Source organism: Pinus tabuliformis, chromosome 7 (assembly GCF_031772625.1).
Source record: "Pinus tabuliformis cultivar Carrire ecotype Pingquan chromosome 7, CPIR1, whole genome shotgun sequence".
Lineage (NCBI taxonomy): Eukaryota > Viridiplantae > Streptophyta > Pinopsida > Pinales > Pinaceae > Pinus > Pinus tabuliformis.
In genome coordinates, this window is record NC_142293.1 from 114,328,636 (window position 1) to 114,351,803 (window position 23,168).

At 49.4% G+C, this 23,168-nt stretch overlaps 2 non-coding genes and 4 pseudogenes across 2 annotated transcripts; all 6 read right to left on the minus strand.

Annotated features, from left to right (window-relative positions):
* Positions 1 to 3,432: 3,432 nt before the first annotated feature.
* Positions 3,433 to 3,551, minus strand: LOC149245567 (5S ribosomal RNA). The gene has a single exon (XR_016267550.1). It is a non-coding gene; the product is annotated as a 5S ribosomal RNA (ribosomal RNA).
* Positions 3,552 to 20,135: 16,584 nt separating this feature from the next.
* LOC149245568 (5S ribosomal RNA) lies at positions 20,136 to 20,254 on the minus strand (annotated as a pseudogene).
* Positions 20,255 to 20,858: 604 nt separating this feature from the next.
* Positions 20,859 to 20,977, minus strand: LOC149245569 (5S ribosomal RNA; annotated as a pseudogene).
* A 604-nt stretch (positions 20,978 to 21,581) lies between these two features.
* Positions 21,582 to 21,700, minus strand: LOC149245570 (5S ribosomal RNA). The gene has a single exon (XR_016267517.1). It is a non-coding gene; the product is annotated as a 5S ribosomal RNA (ribosomal RNA).
* Positions 21,701 to 22,304: 604 nt separating this feature from the next.
* LOC149245571 (5S ribosomal RNA) lies at positions 22,305 to 22,423 on the minus strand (annotated as a pseudogene).
* Positions 22,424 to 23,028: 605 nt separating this feature from the next.
* Positions 23,029 to 23,147, minus strand: LOC149245572 (5S ribosomal RNA; annotated as a pseudogene).
* Positions 23,148 to 23,168: the final 21 nt, after the last annotated feature.

Sequence of the window (23,168 nt, forward strand, 5' to 3'; positions counted from 1 at the left end):
CTGCGTTGTTTTACCCCTTTGTGTGAGTGAATAGAGCGAAGATATCGTGGTGAAATGAGGTGCAGCCACCTCATATATATACGCACCATACTTTAGCTTATACTTTTGGGCCGACATTTAAAATAACATCATGAAGCCTTCACGTTACATCTTCATGGTGTCGGCTTTGGGTATACCTTATGCTCCACGTGAATGCGTATAAACCTTTGTGCACCCTCATTTCATGTACGCTCAAGTGTGAATGACACTTAGCCAATTTTTATAACGTCGCATGTTCGTCCTTCGTCACATTTTTGTCGCACTTGTGGCGCCCGCCCGTCACGTTTCTGCACGCTCGTCGTACCAACGCACGCCTGCCGTGCCCGCGCGCCCATCGCACTCGGCACCCAACCGTGCCAAGTTTGCGAAGGTCTTACATTCTCCTCCACCTGAAATCATTGTCGTCCTCGACAACATACCATCCCGGTAGCTCTCCACCAAGACCATCATCCAGGATGTCGACCTTTCTACACAAGGCAAACATCCTTGCAACATATGTAGAGACTCTTTCTCCACTATGCTTCGGCCTAGTGACCACTACCACCAAGCTCACCATAATCCATGCTCAGGTCCATGGAAACTCCATCCATCTCATCTGCAACATATCACGATGCTTGATGTCAAGCCATCCCTGCATCATCATCATCATTGTAACTTCATCACCTCAAAGTGCCTCTTATCGATCCTCTACATCAGGTCACTCTTCCAAGCCATGCCCATACATGCACTTTGAAAGTATGCATCCCATACTGCATCAAAGTCATCTGACCTCAGCTCCTCAATGCATCAGATCTTCTAAGTCCACCGTACATGAAATTCCTAAAAGTCACAACAATCTCATGTCATCATGAGCTCCATGAGCCGTCTCCAACCAACACCTCAGCAAGCATACAATATGCCTAAGCTCCCCATATAGTAGGAATGCTCCATAGCTGCTCACAACTCCATCCAAGTAATCAACTCTCGATGTGCCCCATTCAGGTCCATGAAGTCCTCTTCATTATCTGCAATGTGCCATCCTCAAGTCTCCACTCTTATCAACTCTTGATGTGCCCCATTCAGGTCCATGAAGCTTTCTTCATCATCTGCAATGTGCCATCCTCAAGTCCCCATGTCACACTAGCAAGTCCTCCTGCATAACATTCCTGCCCTAGCACTCCTCTTTGGATGTCCCTTGACATCTCTACAAGTGCTTCCACACAATGTCCTTGCATAGGTCTACCATGCTCCATGTCTTCAAGTCTTCACCCTGATGTCCATGACTAAGCTGCCCATGTAGTCCAACCAAGTAGACACATCACAACATCTGGCCATCCCATCCAAGTCTTCAACTCTTGGTTTAGTGAACTCGGTCACCCAACCATCTCATCATCATCATGTCATGAGTCCCTTCACCATAGCTCCTCCACCAAAGTGTCCATCAAGACTACCTCTTGGTCTCGGCCATGAGAAGTCCACCCAAAACATCACAAGTGTGTGCCCTCCTCAACCTGTCCATGAGTCATGCCGGGCACTTAGCCAATTCATGTGGCTAAAGCATGACTCATTCTTCCACAACGATCATCAAGTTCCACCCTTGTCTCGGGTTCTTGCACCTTCCATCACAAGGTCACAAGTAGCCCCAACAAGCCCTGCAACGTTTGACAATCCTTGCTTCTCCATACAAGGTTCCATCATAGTCATCCATGGTGAGATCCTCCCTAGCATTGGAAAACTGGCTTTGCCCTTTCCTGCACATGGTCCGTCTCCCAAATGCCCAAATGAAACACAAGTATCATCACTTATTTCGTCATCATGAGGCTCCTCCATGTGAGTGACCTCATCCATACATGTTGACAAACTGTACGATCCTGGTTCAACTTGATCAGCCTCAAGTTTATCTTCCATCATGTTCAAGTCTGCAGCATCTTCCTCTATCACGGCTTCCTCTTCCTTGTTGGCACAATCTGCAACTTCACCTTGCTCCATTGCCCAACCGGGTTGAAGAAGTTCTTCCTCAGCTTCAGCCTCCCTCTTCAAGGCTATGAGATGCCTCAATTCCTTCTGTCTTATCTCGAGCTCCTTGAATTCTGCTTCAATCAAGTCTCCTTCCTTTGCAAGTCGAAGAGCTTTCCCCATATCAGGAACCCCTTCCTTAACCAAGGCACGGAGAGCATCCCTTGTTTCAGACATCCTTTTGCCACATTCTACAAATTTTTGTGTCACTCTTTCTGACTCTTCAAGTAGACTCCTTCTGAATTCTTTGAAGGATGTATAACCCAATTTCTGCAAGATAGACATCTTCACCTACAACCTGAACCGGCCCTTGTCTCACTTCGTGTGAAACGGTCTCCTTCACCTGCAAGTATCCTTGTCACTGTCACGAGCAACCTTTGCTCACCAGCTCTAACCGAGCTCTGATACCAACTGTCACGCCCCTACACCTGCGGTGATCTTTCAACCGCTTGTAGCGAGGTGCGGCACCACCGAACGCTTTCTTTTTAACAATACTAACGCTTGTGGACTACGCCTATTCCAACATAAACATACTTAACTTATGTTTTGCAACCGAATGAATGCATTATCCTTTATACTTTAAAGAATATCATTCTCAACCATTAACCATGTACAACAAACAAAGAACATCAACAATACACAAGTATAAAGGGAGGGTCAACTCCCAGAAAAGTCTGCCCAACAATATATTATAACAGCTTCTTCAATATTACAATGCAAGTGATTCTTGGCAAGCTCCAAGCCAACACTTAGAATAATTTTACAACAAGGCATAAACCAACCTTCTTTACAAATCATGTGCACCTTTGCAAAAAGTGGAACGCTCACCCGAGCCTCCTATTTCACCCTGTCAAATCCTGCACATAATCCTAAGCACATAACTCCACCCCGGCATACTTGCCTCACTCAAACCGCACTTAAGTCCAAACTGCACCTTTGGTAGCACTACGCATGAGATATGCGCAGTCCACCTCTACTTCTGCGCTGTTTTACCCCTTTGTGCGAGTGAATAGAGCGAAGATATCGTGGTGAAATGAGGTGCAGCCACCTCATATATATACGCACCATACTTTAGCTTATACTTTTGGGCCGACATTTAAAATAACATCATGAAGCCTTCACGTTACATCTTCATGGTGTCGGCTTTGGGTATACCTTATGCTCCACGTGAATGCGTATAAACCTTTGTGCACCCTCATTTCGTGTACGCTCAAGTGTGAATGACACTTAGCCAATTTTTATAACGTCGCATGTTCGTCCTTCGTCACATTTTTGTCGCACTTGTGGCGCCCGCCCGTCGCGTTTCTGCACGCTCGTCGTACCAACGCACGCCCGCCGTGCCCGCGCGCCCATCGCACTCGGCGCCCAACCGTGCCAAGTTTGCACAAAAGAGGGGGGAGGGTGCAACACTAGGACTTCCCGGGAGGTCACCCATCCCAGTACTACTCTAGCCCAAGCGCGCTTAACTGCAGAGTTTTGATGGGATCCGGTGCATTAACACTGGTATGATCGCACCCGCAAAGATCTCGCCCCCTCCCCCTCTTCAAGGGACACCGCTGAGCCACAGGGCCCATCCACGGTCCTCGATCCGAAACGGTTTGGCGCAGGGGCTCGCCCTCTTCCCCGACTCGGCGGCGCCTCCCGCCCCGCGGGGAGCCAGCGGAAGAACGGACGAGCGAAAATGAAAAGAAGAGAGAGAAGGAAAAGGCGTATGTTACACAGTAATTTGTCACTGTCTCCCTGTCAGTCACCCTACTGTGTCAGGAATTCACAATAATCAAGTTCATGCCTTCTGAACTGGCTAAAAACCCACTTTTCCAAAGCTTTCCCCATCAGCGCGTCTGTTTCTAAAATATCCGCGATGACTGGCGCTTTATAACAGACCGCGTGCGCTGCTAGCGCGGAAGCACATGGCTTTCCCGCGCTGATCGAATTTCATGACCAGCGCAGCCTCTGTTTGTATTTACCCACGCTGACATGGCCCTTTCCATTATGTCTTTGCGACGTCAGCGCGCCAGACCAGTTATGCACCCGCGTTGATCCAGTTTAGGCGAATTTGTTCCAACAGCCAGCCTTCCAGATAACTCCAGGCTTGGTTGTTGGCTTTGTGAGTATCGCCTCCCTTCTATGGCATGTCTGTTTGACCCTTTGCAACTACTTCCCTTGAAGATAAGCTCATCCTTCCACCCTTTTAGGAGGCTCCTTCTCCTATATAAACCTCCACCATTACCATGAGCAGCTAGTTTTGGAATAGCTTGGATTGTGTGGAGCTTATAGTGCTCAGATTGCTGCTACTATAGGTAGTTGGTGTGATAAGTGTGGAAGTGCTTGATAGCTTAGGGAAGGTTGTTTTGTGTTGCTTGTGTGAGAGAGAGAGTTTCTTGTCTTGGGGGAATCATTTCCAAAGGTGAATGCTTGAGACACTTGCTGACTGGCCCCTCCTGAGAAGGATACCGACGTCAGAACATTTGGTTGTACTCTTCTCTGCTTGATTGATAATAGATGACTACTATTATTGTTCCATTCTCATTTGTCTATGCAATGGTTAATGTGAATTACATCTTTTCTGACTGATGTATAGTTGCTTTTATTAGATTTCACGCTTGTGTTTGTTTCCTCCTCGTGTGTGCAGGTGTCTATTCGCGGAGATCGCGGAGGATCGTGACCAGCCAGAGCGAAGGAGTGAAGGTGGCATCTCTTCATCAAACAACAGCGCTGGAATCCAAGTAGGTGTTCTTTGCCTACCTTTTAATTGCAATTAGGAACTTGCATAGTAGCATTGACTGATTGTTGCTAGACCCACTCTGGGCTAGTAGGGATCGCCTCTATCCGTAGAGGGGATTTGCCTCTCCAACAATTTGGCGACCATACTGGGGAGTTCAGCCTTTTGTCTCTTGTGTCCATTCTTGTGTTTGAATTTGATTGTTCTCTCTTTTCAAGATTTGGGGATTGATTCTCTGCTTGTAGACTTCCTGGGTCCATCTGGGAAGTGTCTTAATTGGTTAAAGGATTTCTACCTTTGGTTTGGGAGTTTTTGCTTTGATTCTACTCGTTTTTTACCCTCAGCGCGGTTTAATTCAAAACAGACGCGCTGACGTCGCATACCTGCTTCTTTGTTTTCCCTGTCATCGCTCCTGTACGACTAACAGTCGCGCTGACCTCGTTTTTGAGACAGCGCGCTTAGTCCATGTTCTTCCACGCTGACGGCGCAAAGTTGCTACAGGCCTTCTCTTGTCAGCGCCGAGTTGCTGAAGGCCACCCGCGCTGATCCTATAGAGTTCATTTTTGCCCAAATTAGCCTCCTGAACCTGTTGCTTTGACTTTCCCCCTCTTCTCTCCACTTGTTCTATGACTTGTTTTTCATTGCCTGAACTCTGAGCTACTTGTTTGCGAAGTCTCGTTCCACAGGGTTTCGTTTTTGCTCATTTTTCGGTTTTGCGAATACCTTCCTCTTTGCTTTCGCTGCTTGGTTTGTATTTCGGCCATCACTTTTACAGTTGCTGGATTGTGTTGAATCTTTAATTGACTGGTTGTAACTCTCATCCTCCGGGTGTTTGCTTTTCTCCATTGATTTCACACTCTAGCCCTAGGGCATCTAGTGGCCGTGTGTGTGTCAAGCCTTCCGTAGGATCTTGTTCTCTTGTTTGACCAGCCAACTTTAGATTTGTTTTTTACACTTGTTCAATGATTGTTGAAGTGTTTTTGGTTGTGTTTCCGAGCGGTTTTTGCTTCTTCCTTGCTTGAATTCCTGTTTGTCTTGCCGAGCTTAGATCACATAGCTCGTGCGAAACTTGGTTTTTCCTTTTGATTTGGAGATCTTTTTGGATGTTTGGGAACTTTGTGTGCTTTCATTAAGTGATTTGCTTGGTGTTCCTGTTCCTCAAAATTCATTTGGATGCTTTGTGCCATTGAAAGAAAATCAAACTAGTAGCTTTGCTTTAGAGAATTGAAAAGGAAAAGAACATTTTCATTGATTCGCATTTTCAAAAGAAAATTTTCCTTTCCTCGCTTTTAGCTGCATTAGGTTGTTTGATTGTTTGATTTCATTTTGTTTGATTTAAAATTCTTTACCTTCTCATAGCTAGAATTCATCAAACAAAATGGTATTCTTTGGCATGTAGTTTGCATCTAGGTAATTGTGAGAGAACACACGATAGGACCTGAAATCGAAACTTAATTCAAGATCAACCATAAAATGAACTGAATTAACCTAAAAACGCATTGGAACTAAGCGCAAATATCTAGAGGTCTAGGTTAGAGATGTGTTCCGGCGTCTTTAAACATAGTCACTGTTGTTTCACATTATGGTTGGGTGATTCCTCCTTCTGTGACTCGATAGTGGTCTAACACGGACTGCGCTCCCACGTACCGTCGCGTATATAGGGAGACCCCACTAGGCTTTTATCCTTTATCCATAGGAAGCCGAGTCTGCCGCCTTGTGAACCGTAATGCACCAAACACAACATTCGGGAAGATCGACTGCAGTACGGAAAGTCCTTGGCTCTCATACGATTGCTAAGGTGTATAAGCAGTTTTACGGGTCGCCTGGTAAACCCTATACCTAGAGTCTCCAGAGCAGTCACTTTGATCCTTTTCGAACTCCCTAAATGAAAAGGTGCCTGTGAGCGTCTTGTCACTTCGTGCTCATTAAACATTCGAAGGAGACTGGAGTCATCTTTTCGTCCTTTTCTCGACTCTTGAAATATGAAAAGGTCAAGTTTGGTTCTTGTGTCTTAAAATTTATTCGGCCACGATAATATCACCTGGTTAGATCTTGTGTGCGTTAGTTTTGAGTAGGGTCTTTATCGTTAGTTTCCTTTAGGTTTTCTAAGGGGTCTTGTCATCCTGGCTGACCCGTCAACTCCCGGTCCGAGTGATCAAGGTTCTCCATCTTCTGTTGCTCCAGAGGTACCAGTTGTAAGCGATACTCTTCCCATTGTTCCGAGTATCCAGCCTATCAATGTACATGCCCCAGGCGACGAAGATTACATAGAAGATTGGAATCCTATCTGGGAGCCTGACAGCGATTATACCCCTCGTACTCCTCTCGGTATGTCGTCTCCGATGTCTACTTCCCCCATGGATGAGACATCTTCCGGCATAGGTGAGACACCCGTGGTGACAGACATTGAAACTCCGATCCCAGCTACCTCTCCACTCCCTCCACAATATCAGTCAGTGAGGGATAGGATAGCTGCTAGAACTACTTCTACGACTATATGGGATCCTAGTCTTATTGCCACCACAGGGCCCTTTATTTCGCGACCTCTTAATACGCCTGTTACCTCAGTTCCTACCAATCCAACCGTTTGTGTAGCGCACTCGACTCCAGTCGTCAGTGTTGTGACCGCATCCTCATCTACAAACCCTGGGGCTGGTCCCTCTTATAGTCAGGGCCGGCCAGGGGTTTCGTCTGGAGTCATTGATCCTACACAAAATTCTCAGCCCTCTTCTGGTGGTGTTCCAGGAGCAGGGCCGTATGATGCCCACGGGCAGCCCATTGTGGACCCAGATTACCAAGGTCCACTCTTTTATTATGATGCTAACGGTCAGTACCTCGAGAACGTTTCATCCCTGCCTTGTCAACCTTTTGTTGAGAACTCGGCACCGTTGGACGTTACGTATGATCCCGTTACTCATACTTTTCGCGGGCGCCGGAATCCTCCTGGATAGCCCCAAGGACCACCCAATCAAGGCCAGCCGCCTTATGTGCAAACCCCTCAAGGGCAACCACTTTATGGCCCGCCTTACCCAGGACAATCTGGGGGCCCGCAGGGACAACCCTACCCGGGACAACCCTCGGCCGTTGGAGGTCCGTCGTTTTCATATCAGAGTCAACCTACTGGATATCCAGGGCAACCTGGTACCCAGCAAGGTTACCCAACTGGACAACCAGGGCAGCCTTACATTCAACAAGGCCAACCCGGTTTCCAGCAAGGGTACCCATCTGGACAAACTGGGCAAGTTTATACTCCTCAAAATCAACCAACAGTCCAACAGGGATATCCTCTTGGGTAGGGGGGGCAACCCTACTTACAGCAGGGCCAACCTACTGCCCAGTCTGGTCATCTTTCTGGGCAGGGTGGGCAACCCTACGTTCAGCAGGGTCAACCCACTGCTCAATCCATGCATCCTTCTGGGCAAGGGGGGCAGCCTGCTATACAGCAAGGCCAACCCACTGCTCAGCCTATGCACCAAGGGGGGCAGCCTGCTATACAGCAAAGCCAGCCCTCTGTTCAGTCTGTGCACCCTGGGGGGCAGACGGGCCAACCTTCTATGCAGCAAGGTCAACCCGCTGTCCGCCCTAATCATCCATCTGGACAAGCTGGCCAACCTCAGGGTCAACCAGCTGTTCAGCCGGCTCAGTCATCCGTTCCGCAAGGACAACCCTTGGTGGTCCACGGACAACCTGGCACCCAGCAAGTTCATCCTGCTGGCCAGCCAGGTCCATCTCAAATCCAACCAAGTCAACCTTCGGGCCAGATGATCCAAGCCCAGCCGGTTCAAGGACATTACTCTGGGCCTCAAACTCAAATGGGTTATCAAATGCAAGGTGGGCCACAGCCTCAACCTTCTTACCAGATGCAGCCTCCCTATCAGGCTCAGTATGGGGCCCAGCAGTCATATGGCTACCAGCAACCCTAGGGGCAAACTCAGTTTGCTCCTTATCAAAATTATCAACAGCCACAGGTCACTCCTTACCAAAATTATCAGTATGCTGCACCTGTAGGGCAAGTTGCTAATACATGGGGAGCTGGGGGGCAGACACAGGGACAACTGTCCACATATGGCCAGAATCCGTATTGACAGAACTCCTATGGGCAAGGTCCCTATGCACCAGGGCCTTTCGGGCCGGGTCCATCTAGACAGAACCCATGGGGGCAACCACCACCTGGTTGGAACCCTAATGTTGCCTCGAATTCACAGCCACAAATGTCCTTTAACCCTCAATTACCATTCTTAGCAACGTTGGAACTGCCTGATGTGTCCAAGTTAACAAATGATCCTATTTTGCATAATCCATATTGGCCACCGGTTCCAACCAAAATACCAGGTGATTGTCCAAAGTTTGATGGCAAAGCTGGTGAAGACCCTCAGGCCCATGTAATGACTTATCACCTGTGGTGTTCATCGAACTCATGGCTTGATGATTCTATCCGGCTTCGCCTCTTTCAGAGAACTCTCACTGGTTCAGCCGCTAAGTGGTACAACGAACTGAATCGCGGCATGTTTCAAGATTTCAATTCGTTGGCTATGGCCTTCTTGACTCATTTTCAGTTACCTATTCGGTACGAGACTGGGACACATCTCCTCACGTCTCTCAAACAGGATACGGCTACGCACATCTCTGATCATATACATGAATGGAGAAGGCGCCATCGCTTGATCAAATTTTGGATTCCTGATCAACTCCTGACCGATTGGTTCACGACTTCCTTTGTCCCTAAGATCACAAAAGACATCGCAATGGGAGCGTGTGTAACTGAAGAGCAAGCGATCGCGCGAGCTCAGTACCTCGACTTAGTGTATTCTCAGTCAGGTACTTTGTATGAGTATTTTCAAGATGCCCCGAGGCCTGGACAGCCCAAGGCTCCACCAAAGCCTTCTGTTGATGGATTCATTGGTTCTGTGAATTCGTCATCAAAGAAATCGCCCGTGAACCCTGGGAAGCAGAAACAAAACACCTCTAACGAAAATGCTTCTCAGGGCCAATCAATTTCTGGGAGTACCTCCGAGGTAAACGTCGTCCAGTCCACTGCGGCGGACAAATCCTCGAAAGGGAAAAAGAAAGGGAAAGCTAAAGATAAATCTGGACAGCCCAAGCAGGATCCTCCTAAGCCTCCCTCCGAGGAAGGAGCTAAACGAAAACCTAAGTATCCTTGTCTCATCTGCGATGAGGATCACTATACCAAGGATTGCCCAAGGCGGTCCGAGGTTAGTCGACTTTTGAAAGGTGCTCCGGGGCCTCCTGCTGTGCTTAAAGAACCTTTCCCTTCCCAGCAGACCCAAATGGTGGCAGATCCCTCTCAATCCTCTTCCTCGTTCGGTTCTCAAGTGTTCATGGCTGGAACGATTCCCATCCATGTTTCAACTCGAGCAAAATATTATCCATCTCAAGCCGGGAAAGAGCCAGAGGTTCCCTCCAGCGCTCCTTCGTCCAGTTCTGGTCCCCTTCACATCGAACGGCCCATCACTGACACAATCCCCCGACCCCCTCCCAAAGGTGTACTCAGGAAGTCATCTTATAACCCCAATGCTCGTGCTGCCCAGCACTATAGCATTGTCGAGGACTTAGCTCAAGCTCCGTCTGTTATGTCCGCGTTAGAAGTCCTCCAGAGCTTCCCCTCCCAGAGGAAGTCCTTGCTATCAGCCATTGGTGGCATCGACCCAGCAGATTCGGATTTAATTTCTTTTGATCTCGAGGGTTTCACACAAAGACTGCCTCACCAAGTGGCTTTCCTTATACAGGTCCTCATCAATGGCAAAACGATTCATCGTACAGTCATTGATGAGGGTGCCTCGACCTGCATCATGTCTGTTGCTTGCTGGAAGGCTATTGGTTCTCCTGCTCTGAGCCAGTCTCCTACGACCCTGGAAGCTTTCGATGGAAGAGAATCTCGTCCATATGGTATCCTCCCACGATTGCCTATCTCTTTAGAAGGGAAAACCGTAGAGGTAGAGGTTGAAGTTGTTGACGCTAATCTCACTTACAACCTCCTCCTTGGACGAAGCTGGACATACGCCATGCAAGCCGTGGCTTCCTCCTTGTTCCGTGTCGTTCACTTCCCTCATCAAAGAAGAATCGTCACGGTGGACCAGCTGTCCTTTTTTGCTTCTTCTTCTGAAGGAAATGTGTCGTTCGTGGAGCATACCTCCAAGTCATTAGTGAGTGTGGGTGCCGGACTGTTCAAAGATCCCTCCTTAATGGGAGTCTTTCCCCTCCCGCCTCCGAATCCCGCCCCTGTTAACATGATTTCAGTACGTTCTGATCCATGGGTTCTTCCTCCCTTGAATCAGGAAGACTCTTGGGGTGATATGATGCCGTTGAGTCCTGTCGAGCTCAACTACATCGAGATAGTCGCTGCATCGGCTCCCCCTCCTGAACCTGCTTTTTTAAGCAGTGTTCCTGATTCATATGATCATTTCCCTTGGCTGGGTGATGAGGCCACTTCGGATCCCCTGAAGGAAACATTTCCCTCCGATGAGGCCATCATAGAGACTATGTCTCTCGAAGAGCTCCCTTGGTCAGATCACCACCATCGCTCTTCGTTTCTCCCTCCACATTCGGAAATGGTCGCATGTCTCGAGCGGTTTGCTTCATGTGTCCCATCTCCGCCCCTCCAAACACCTGTCCAGCTATACCAAGTGTCTTCGGAGGGCAATATGGGTAACATCACGCAAACCCAGCCTATCGACATCTCTGTCAAACCAGGGATTGTCGAGAATATTTTCCTTTGGAGTCACATGCACTCCTGAGGAAGTTCAACTCTATACCGCTTTATTTCGTGAATTCTGTGATGTCTTCGCATGGTCTTACGAGGAAATGCCCGGCATCGACCCTAGTATTGTGGTGCACGAAATACCTACTTATCCAGATGCTAAGCCTGTTCGTCAACGCTTACGTCCAGTGCACCCTCGAAAGGCTGCAACCATCAAGGCCGAAGTCGAAAAGCTTCTTCGAGCTGGTTTCATCTATGCCATCCCCCTCACGGAGTGGGTGTCCAATATAGTCCCTGTGAATAAAAAGCAGGGCACTATCCGGGTCTGTGTTGACTACCGCGATATCAATCGTGCCTGTCCAAAAGATAACTTTCCTACGCCTTTCATTGATCAGCTTATTGATGACTGCGCAGGAAGTGAGATTTATTCGTTTATGGACGGCTTCTCTGGTTATAACCAGATCAACATAGCCCCTGCAGACCAGCATAAGACAGCTTTCATTTGTCCTTGGGGCACCTTCGCTTATAAGAAGCTTCCTTTCGGTCTCAAAAATGCCGGTGCCACTTTCCAGCATGCGATGTCATATGCTTTTCATGATATTCGACACATCGTACAGCCTTACCTGGATGACCTCCCAGCTCATTCAGCTAAGTGTCAGGACCATCCATCTCATCTACGCGAAATTTTTCTCCACTGTCGACACTACCGTATTCGACTCAATCCGCATAAGTGTGTCTTCTGCATAGAATCTGGCCGACTACTCGGGTTCATCGTCTCCCGGGAAGGCATCCGTCTGGATCCCCTCAAAGTCGAGGCCATTTTGAATCTTCCTCCCCCTGCCTCTTTGCAGCAATTGCAGAGCTTGCAGGGTAAAGCTAATTTTCTCAAACGATTCATTCTGAATTATGCCGAGGTGGCTAAGGGTTTCACATGGTTATTAAAGCGAGACACACCCTTTCGTTGGGATGCTATCGCCCAGGAATCTTTCGAGCGCCTTAAAACCTTCTTGTCTCAGCCCCGCTCTTAAGACCTCTGAACTACCACCGTGATTACACTCTCTATCTAGCTGCCGCTGACACCACCATCGGCATGGTTCTAGTGCAGGATGATGATGCCGGCACCGAGCACGTTATCTATTATCTTAGTCGCAACCTTCTGTATACAGAAACTCGCTACGCATATGTCGAGAAGTTGGCATTGGCAGCTGTCTGCGCCGTCCAACGATTCCGGCATTATATCCTGTTGCGCACAACGACCGTGATCTCTGACTGCAACCCCATGACCTACATTTTGTCGCGTCAGCTGCTGGGGGGCAAATACTCGAAGTGAATTGTAATCCTCCAAGACTTCGACTTGGAATTTACTGTGGCCAAGTCTAAGAAATCTCTGGTCTTTGCTGAACTGCTCTGTTCCTTACCATCTCACTCTGCACCATCTCGTTCGGAGGAGCATTTCCCGGATGAAACATTGTTTCTCATCAGCACCCTCGACCCGTCGTACGGGGACATTATCGTATATTTGCAGACGTCTTCCTTCCGTCCAAATGTATCGAAAGATGCTCGACGGCGAATTTGTCACCAAGCTCAACCCTATCGCATTTTGGGTGATACCCTATACCGCCTCGGCGTTGATTCTGTTCTCCGCCGATGTTTGACTCTCGAGGAAGCTAAGCGAGTTTTAAATGACTGCCACTCTGGTGCTTGTGGCGGTCACATGTCCGGATATGCTACCGCCCAGAAAATTCTCCGTGCTGGTTACTTTTGGCCTTCTATCTTCAAAGATTGTATTCTTGCCGTTCGCGCATGCCATGAATGCCAAGTATACCACCGGAAAATGCGTGCTCCTCCTGCACCACTGCACCCTGTTGTCACCGTAGGTCCATTTGCCAAATGGGGCATCGATTATACGTCCTGTAACCCTCGTTCGGCCGGGGGGCATGGGTACATCATCGTTGTCGTGGATTATTTCACCAAGTGGGCCGAAGCGATGCCTACATTGAACGAAGACGATTACACAGCGGCGCAGTTTTTATTCAATCATGTTATTACTCGTTTTGGAGTCCCTTAGGCTATCGTCACAGATCATGGAAATCATTTCCGTAATCACATGATGACGGAACTAACGACCCAACTAGGCTTGCGTCAAGATAGTTCGACACCGTACTATCCACAATCCAACAGTCAAGTCGAGGCCGTGAACAAAGTTTTGATCACTATGCTTCAACGCACCGTCAATACACACAAGTCTAATTGGCATCTGATGCTGTTCCCAGCCTTGTGGGCCTACCGGACTTCTGTGAAGGACGCCACCGGTTTCACTCTGTTTCAGTTGGTTTACGGACTGGAGGCTACCCTTCCCGTCGAGTGTGAGATTCCTTCGTTGAAATTAGCTGTCGAGTTGCTTCCCAACACCACTCCGGTGGAGGAACGGCTTCTTTACCTAGAACGGTTAGACGAGACTCGTCGTTTAGCTTCTCTGGCTATCGAAGCGCAAAAGAAGAGAGTCAAGGCTCACTTTGACCATAACATTCATCCTCGTTCCTTCGTTGAGGGAGATCTAGTACTACTCTATGATCAAGCTAAAGATAAGCTGGGGGCAGGAAAACTCGAATCCATGTGGCTAGGTCCCTATATCGTGAAAAGAGTTTTACAAAAGGGTGCATATGAGTTGATTGATTACGAAGGAAATCCTCTTGACAAGCCCCGCAACGGGCTGTATTTGAAGAAATATTATGCATGACTGCGTGCACTCAGTTTGTACATACGCGTGTTTAGTGTGTTTTGTGTGCATGATTTCATGTTTTGCTTTGGTGTGAAGGCGTGTTTGCCTCTTATTGTGTTTTCTCCTTCTTGTGCAGATGTCTAGTGCACCTTATGTTGGTTTCGCTGATGGCGCCTGTCGTAGTACTTGCAATTTGTCCTCTGCGGCGTGGGCAATCTATGATCCTCACGGAGAGTTGCTAGATCTTCAAGGAGTCTCCCTCGGTCCTACCACTAATAATGTTGCCGAATATAGTGTCGTAATTGAGCTACTAGCCGAAGCAGTTGATCTCGTCATTCGTGCAATGATGGTAAACCTGGACTCCCAGCTTGTCGTTCATCAACTCAACGGGTGATATTCCGTCAGAGACCAACGTATCCTAAGGTTGTATCTACGTGTCAGATTGTTAGAAAGGAATTTTGACTATATCACATATCAACATATTCCGAGACGATTAAACACGTTGACTGATGCATTGGCGAATCATGTGTTAGACAAACATTTGCGAAATAGATAAACACCATACAAGAAAACATAGAAAGCATAATAGGGTAAAGCATATGTAAATAAGATATTTTCCAAGCATAGTTTGCATGCGTGCTGTGTGTGCTTTTAAGCTTGCATTTAAAAAATTAAAATACATGGGTCGTGTGTTGTGCAAATCATACATAAGATTACATTTGTACTGAACATTTGCGCAACATAAACAAAACATCATCACATATAACAAGATCCATCCGAAAATCGGTATGTATATATATATATATATATATATATATATCGGGGGGCGCACTAAGGCGCTCAAAAATAAGTGTATATGTCAAAAATGGAGTCACTGTCCTCAGTACATCCGAGACATATGTCTCTCAAAACATCAGTGGAAATAAACCTAGGCGACTACTGTGCTGGGTTATGCTCTCTGTAGTATACAGCCGCTCGTGCCACCCGCCTCAAAAGGCGGTGCACCCTGGGTGCCACCCCCACTGTGTGGATCTAATGCTCTATAGGGACCTCCTCGACCCCCTGGTAATCTGGCACCCCCTCCAGTAAACCCTCAAGGTTGCGAGCTACGGTCTCCGACGTGTCAACTCCTGGAGGAACTAGGGCCAGGGCTCCAGCTCCTTGCCCCTCTCTCCGAGCCTCTGGGGCTAGGCCGATGGGTCTAACAGGTCCCACATCTGCACACCGTGACGTTTATCAAGACATGTACATGAAAAATCAAAAACATTAAAAAATTAAAAAGAGATCAAGTGTCATACCTCCATCATCCCAATGCTCTCCCGCGGGCAGTGGCATGTCAGGATCGTTGCGGAAGTCCATACCGGCATATGGCCAGTCCTCTACGAAAATGACCTGCTGGTCCAACCACTCTCGAAAGTACACTCCCCAAGCCACTGGGCGGCCACCACCCCCGCGCGGCATGATACGGGCCCATCGAGTGGCCCTCGTCTCCCGGGGACCTCTAGGTGGATCCACGGCCATGGTCTGTAGCCGTATGGCTGGCACCCACTCCAGAATGAGTGGGAGTAAGAGCGACCCGTAGCCAAACTGTTTCATCTCCCCGCGACGACAGTTGCTAAGTTGCCTCTTCATGCTGTTTGTCACCGCCGTTGCCCAGTTGAACACAGTAGGCTGTAAGCACTCGAGAGCTAGCAATAGATGGGTCTTCGAGGCCTCATGCTTGGCCAATCTCCCCGCTGCCCGGGTTACCATAAAGAGTATGGTACGAAGGACCATATCAGTCACCGTGGGAATTGACACCTTTCCACTTCGCGATTTTACCGCCTCTGGACACACTCGAGCCATGAGCTGGTCAAGTGTCTCGCCGCTGGGCCGTTGCCCCTCTATGATAGGCATCACGCCCCGACGTGACAATCCAGTCAAAAAATAAATGTCCATCTGGTCAAACTCAATGTCATGGCCTCGGATGGTAAATTTGCCATCTACTGGGTTCCATGCCCTGATCAGGAACTCAAGCAGGTCAGGCTGAGCTCTCAGACGTGGAGTGAGAAAGAATTTCATGAATCCGCACGCCCGCATGGCATTTCGGCAATCCGCATTTGCAAAAGCAGCTATATCCTCGACATCATGGGCCCTCTCTTGCCACTGAAAGGCCATTGCGTCCTGCATGAGCATGAAGAAAAATTAGAATGCTGTTTGTGGAAATTTGTACGTTCATTTTATTAAAAATCAAATTTTTCCGCGCCAGCGCGACTGTTTTAAAAATAGTCGCGCTGAAAATGGCGCCTCTGTGTTTTTTCATTGGGTCAGCGCGGAAGCACACGTGTTTTCCGCGCTGACCCAAAAGGTGGTACGTGTAATTTTAAATCGATCAGCGCAGTCCCGAGCGAGAAATCCGCGCTGACCGAGAGCGCACCAACGCTCAAAGAATTCGCCCAAACGGCCAATTCCCACCGTTAAAAAACTCAAAAAGGGACTCAAAATAGAGCGCATGGCAAGGGGAACCTACCTGGAGCAAGCCGTTCGATGAATGGTGTCCGCACGGGGAAGAATTCGCTCCGTCAACTTCGCAGCTTCACAACGTTCTCAAAGGCTCAATATGGTAACAATGGTAAAAATGACTATTTACCCTTCTATTTATAGTAAAAATGGCTTAATTAACTATAGATTTTACGAATGTGGGTTTTTGTCATGCTTTTACCATGGATTTAGCACTTCTGTCAATATCTTATGCCTTTATGCATGTTTTACTATGTTTTTAAACATGTCGAACGGATTTATGCGGGTATTTTTACTGTGCAGATCCTCAGAAACGGTGAAGTCATAATGATCCTAAATACACTTGGTCCCAAAAATGTCGTCTTTGAGCTCTTTTCCGACATGAAACAAGAAAAGATGGCCAAGCTTCCTTTCAGCTCGTTAAAGGGAACGAGAGGCGGTCATTTTAAGCTCTTTTTCCGACCGTGTAACTTAAAAAGATTGCCTGGTGTTTGTCGTTTCGCACTCGTTATTGGCTCTAAAACGACGTGTTTTCGACCGCTTTTTTACTTTTTCGGGTCGAAGGCACTATTTACGAAAAGTACTCCTCAATTGTAATGGTCGGGCGGTTCTTTCGAGCATTGTTTTATACTTTTTCGGGCTCGAGAGACACAACTTTACGAAAAAGGACCCCCCTGGAGTTTCCTTTTCCGCTGTCTTTTCAGACTCTCTAAACAAGAAAAGGCGCCGAGTTTTTCCTTTGTCAGGCTCGTTAAACACTTGATGACATCGGGTATCGTCAAAATGACACTCTTCAAGCATATGCTATCCTCGTCAAGCTTGTCATCCAAAAATAACCGGGGTACCTGCCAGAAATGGTGGGGAAAATGAAACTACAATTGTCGCGTCGGCAGTATGTCGCTCTTGAACATGGCACTGGTCTGCATTCGTGTCGGGTGGGAATTTCCCATTTTGTTTCACAACTGACCTCCGTGGGTACGGGTTCTCCTATTTGACCTCTCATTTGCTCATTTGCCGTCATCATCATACCCTCTACTCATTTGATGTCAAATACTGCCAAATCCACTGTCGTGCCGCCGATATGTTCAAGAGAAGTTGACCTCTGCAATAATACAACCTCATCTGCTATCTCACACAAATCATTTTACCTCTGTCTCGTGTCGATGATGTGGGAAACATTATGGCCCACCTTCGATCAAGGTCACTTCCTGTCGACTTCAGCACATTATCCGGGAAGGTGACTTAGAGACTCCCTTCAGGTGCCTTAGAGCCTGCATGCCTCAATGGCAGGTTCTTCGTGTTCGACGCGAGGTTTTCATCATTGACCTCCGATCGAATGATTCTGCGGATGTTCGACACCAGCTCATTGATTCACACGCCGCAGATTGTACCTATAGTACCTTGAGGACCATTGTCATTATTGGTGGTACCTCTCGCGTATGTTAACAGTTCTCATCATTGACTGGTAAGCAGACGATGTTCATGCATGTTCGACTTCAGCTCGTGTATTCACATGCTTGGACTTGTACTTTGTTCGGGTCGGGACGGAGCGCAAGACCCTGGATCTCTGTCTGTTATGGTCCAGGTTGCGATTTTGTGGAGGATCATTACATGACTCATTGATGGATGGTTGTGCCCATACCTGAGTCTTCATGGATGGCTGCGACCATACCCTATCATTTTTCTGGTCTCTTTAGCTGGGTGGCTGCGTCCATTCCACAGACCTTTTCGCATGTCTTTCGGATGGCTGCGCCCATGCCTAGACTGCATGTACTTGATTATCAGAGATATTCGGACCTTCCTGGTGGTGTTCCAGTTCGGCGAGTGTTGTAAAGCATTTCACCCCTCCCGCTCTCTCGGTCTTCATGCTTTAGGGGGCATCTGTTACACAGTAATTTGTCACTGTCTCCCTGTCAGTCACCCTACTGTGTCAGGAATTCACAATAATCAAGTTCATGCCTTCTGAACTGGCTAAAAACCCACTTTTCCAAAGTTTTCCCCATCAGCGCGTCTGTTTCTAAAATATCCGCGATGACTGGCACTTTATAACAGACCGCGTGCGCTGCCAGCGCAGAAGCACACGGCTTTCCCGCGCTGATCGAATTTCATGACCAGCGCAGCCTCTGTTTGTATTTACCCACGCTAACATGGCCCTTTCCATTATGTCTTTGCGACGTCAGCGCGCCAGACTAGTTATGCACCCGCGCTGATCCAGTTTAGGCGAATTTGTTCCAACAGCCAGCCTTCCAGACAACTCCAGGCTTGGTTGTTGGCTTTGTGAGTATCGCCTCCCTTCTATGGCATGTCTGTTCGACCCTTTGCAACTACTTCCCTTGAAGATAAGCTCATCCTTCCACCCTTTTAGGAGGCTCCTTCTCCTATATAAACCTCCACCATTACCATGAGCAGCTAGTTTTGGAATAGCTTGGATTGTGTGGAGCTTATAGTGCTCAGATTGCTACTACTATAGGTAGTTGGTGTGATAAGTGTGGAAGTTCTTGATAGCTTAGGGAAGGTTGTTTTGTGTTGCTTGTGTGAGAGAGAGAGTTTCTTGTCTTGGGGGAATCATTTCCAAAGGTGAATGCTTGAGACACTTGCTGACTGGCCCCTCCTGAGAAGGATACCGACGTCAGAATATTTGGTTGTACTCTTCTCTGCTTGATTGATAATAGATGACTACTATTATTGTTCCATTCTCATTTGTCTATGCAATGGTTAATGTGAATTACATCTTTTCTTACTGATGTATAGTTGCTTTTATTAGATTTCACGCTTGTTTTTGTTTCCTCCTCGTGTGTGCAGGTGTCTATTCGCGGAGATTGCAGAGGATCGTGACCAGCCAGAGCGAAGGAGTGAAGGTGGCATCTCTTCATCAAACAACAGCGCTGGAATCCAAGTAGGTGTTCTTTGCCTACCTTTTAATTGCAATTAGGAACTTGCATAGTAGCATTGACTGATTGTTGCTAGACCCACTCTGGGCTAGTAGGGATCGCCTCTATCCATAGAGGGGATTTGCCTCTCCAACAGCGTAAGTTCCGCGACCACCGACGACGCTCCGTGGAGCGCGCGCGGCCTTTCCGCGAACGATCCGCGGTTCTTCCAGAATTCGAATTCCTACGGAAGTGCATATGATCCACACCTCTTACCCCACTCTCCTCGTGTCATATCCGCAGCGGCGATGCGAACGGTCCTAGATTCATCGCCCACTGCCGCAAATGCGTCGCCACCATTGCACTGTGATCCCGCCCCTGACTTCCGACCAGGGAAAAGACCCCGTTCTTGAATTTCCCTCGGAGCAGTCTTAAAGCGAGTCGTCGTTTCCCTCAGCTACGCTCCCCCTGCCCCCCTAATGCTCCAGCGATCTCTTCGTTCGCGGGATCCCATTATAAATCGATATACAAGTAGCCCCACGTCGCAAAACGCAGCGCAAAAGAGGGGGGAGGGTGCAACACTAGGACTTCTCGGGAGGTCACCCATCCCAGTACTATTCTAACACAAGCGCGCTTAACTGCGGAGTTCTGATGGGATCCGGTGCATTAACGTTGGTATGATCGGACCCGCAAAGATCTCGCCCCCTCCCCCTCTTCAAGGGACACCGCCGAGCCACGGGGCCCGTCCACGGCCCTCGATCCGAAACGGTTCGGCGCAGGGGCTCGCCCTCTTCCCCGACTCGACGGCACCTCCCGCCCCACGGGGAGCCAGCAGAAGAACGGACGAGCGAAAATGAAAAGAAGAGAGAGAAGGAAAAGGCGTAAGTTTCGTGACCACCGACGACGCTCCGTGGAGCGCGCAAGGCCTTTCCGCGAACGATCCGTGGTTCTTCCAGAATTCGAATTCCTACGGAAGTGCATATGATCTACACCTCTTACCCCACTCTCCTCGTGTCGTATCCGCAGCGGTGATGCGAACGGTCCTAGATTCATCGCCCACTGCTGCAAATGCGTCGCCGCCGTTGCACTGTGATCCCGCCCCTGACTTCCGACCAGGGAAAAGACCCCATTCTCGAATTTCCCTCGGAGCAGTGTTAAAGCGAGTCATCGTTTCCCTCAGCTACGCTCCCCCTGCCCCCCTAATGCTCCAGCGATCTCTTCGTTCGCGGGATCCCATTATAAATCGATATACAAGTAGCCCCACGTCGCAAAACGCCGCGCAAAAGAGGGGGGAGGGTGCAACACTAGGACTTCCCGGGAGGTCACCCATCCCAGTACTACTCTAGACCAAGCACGCTTAACTGCGGAGTTCTGATGGGATCCGGTGCATTAACGTTGGTATGATCGAACCCGCAAAGATCTCCCCCCCTCCCCCTCTTCAAGGGACACCGCCGAGCCACACGGCCTGTCCACGGCCCTCGATCCGAAACGGTTCGGCGCAGGGGCTCGCCCTCTTCCCCGACTCGGCGGCGCCTCCCGCCCCGCGGGGAGCCAGCAGAAGAACGGACGAGCGAAAATGAAAAGAAGAGAGAGAAGGAAAAGGCGTAAGTTTCGTGACCACCGACGACGCTCCGTGGAGTGCGCGCGGCCTCTCCGCGAACAATCCGCGGTTCTTCCAGAATTCGAATTCCTACAGAAGTGCATATGATCTACACCTCTTACCCCACTCTCCTCGTGTCATATCCGCAGCGGTGATGCGAACGGTCCTAGATTCATCAACCACTGCCGCAAATGCGTCGCCGTCGTTGCACTGTGATCCTGCCCCTGACTTCCGACCAGGGAAAAGACCCCGTTCTCGAATTTCCCTCGGAGCAGTCTTAAAGCGAGTCGTCGTTTCCCTCAGTTACGCTCCCCCTGCCCCCCTAATGCTCCAGCGATCTCTTCGTTCGCGGGATCCCATTATAAATCGATATACAAGTAGCCCCACGTAGCAAAACGCCGCGCAAAAGAGGGGGGAGGGTGCAACACTAGGACTTCCCGGGAGGTCACCCATCCTAGTGCTACTCTAGCCCAAGCGCGCTTAACTGCGGAGTTCTGATGGGATCCAGTGCATTAACGCTGGTATGATCGCACCCGCAAATATCTCGCCCCCTCCCCCTCTTCAAGGGACACCGCCGAGCCACGGGGCCCGTCCACGGCCCTCGATCCGAAACGGTTCGGTGCAGGGGCTCGCCCTCTTCCGCGACTCGGCGGCGCCTCTCGCCCCGCGAGGAGCCAGCGGAAGAACGGACGAGCGAAAATGAAAAGAAGAGAGAGAAGGAAAAGGCGTAAGTTCCACGACCACCGACGACGCTAAGTGGAGCGCGCGCAGCCTTTCCGCGAACGATCCGCGGTTCTTCCAGAATTCGAATTCCTACGGAAGTGCATATGATCTACACCTCTTACCCCACTCTCCTCGTGTCATATCCGCAGCGGTGATGCGAACGGTCCTAGATTCATCGCCCACTGCCGCAAATGCGTCGCCGCCATTCCACTGTGATCCTGCCCCTTACTTCCGACCAGGGAAAAGACCCCGTTCTCGAATTTCCCTCGGAGCAGTCTTAAAGCGAGTCGTCGTTTCCCTCAGCTACGCTCCCCCTGCCCCCCTAATGCTCCAGCGATCTCTTCGTTTGCGGGATCCCATTATAAATCGATATACAAGTAGCCCCACATCGCAAAACGCCGCGCAAAAGAGGGGGGAGGGTGCCACACTAGGACTTCCCGGGAGGTCACCCATCCCAGTGCTACTCTATCCCAAGCGCGCTTAACTGCGGAGTTCTGATGGGATCCGGTGCATTAACGCTGGTATGATCGCACCCGCAAAGAACTCGCCCCCTCCCCCTCTTCAAGGGACACCGCCGAGCCACGGGGCCCGTCCACGGCCCTCGATCCAAAACGGTTCGGCGCAGGGGCTCGCCCTCTTCCCCAACTCGGCGGCGCCTCCCGCCCCCCGGGGAGCCAGCGGAAGAACCGACGAGCGAAAAATGAAAAGAAGAGAGAGAAGGAAAAGGCGTAAGTTCCGCGGCCACCGACGACGCTCCGTGGAGCGCGTGCGGCCTTTCCACGAACGATCTGCGGTTCTTCCAGAATTCGAATTCCTACGGAAGTGCATATGATCCAAACCTCTTACCCCACTCTCCTCGTGTCATATCCGCAGCGGCGATGCGAACGGTCCTAGATTCATCGCCCACTGCTGCAAATGCGTCGCCGTCGTTGCATTGTGATCCCGCCCCCGACTTCCGACCAAGGAAAAGGCCCCGTTCTCGAATTTCCCTCGGAGCACTCTTAAAGCGAGTCGCCGTTTCCCTCGGCTACGCTCCCCCTGCCGCCCTAATGCTCCAGCGATCTCTTCGGTCGCGGGATCCCATTATAAATCGATATACAAGTAGCCCCACGTCGCAAAACTCCGCGCAAAGGAGGGGGGAGGGTGCAACACTAGGACTTCCGGGGAGGTCACCCATCCCAGTTCTACTCTAGCCCAAGCGCGCTTAACTGCGGAGTTCTGATGGGATCCGGTGCATTAACGCTGGTATGATCGCACCAGCAAAGATCTCGCCCCCTCCC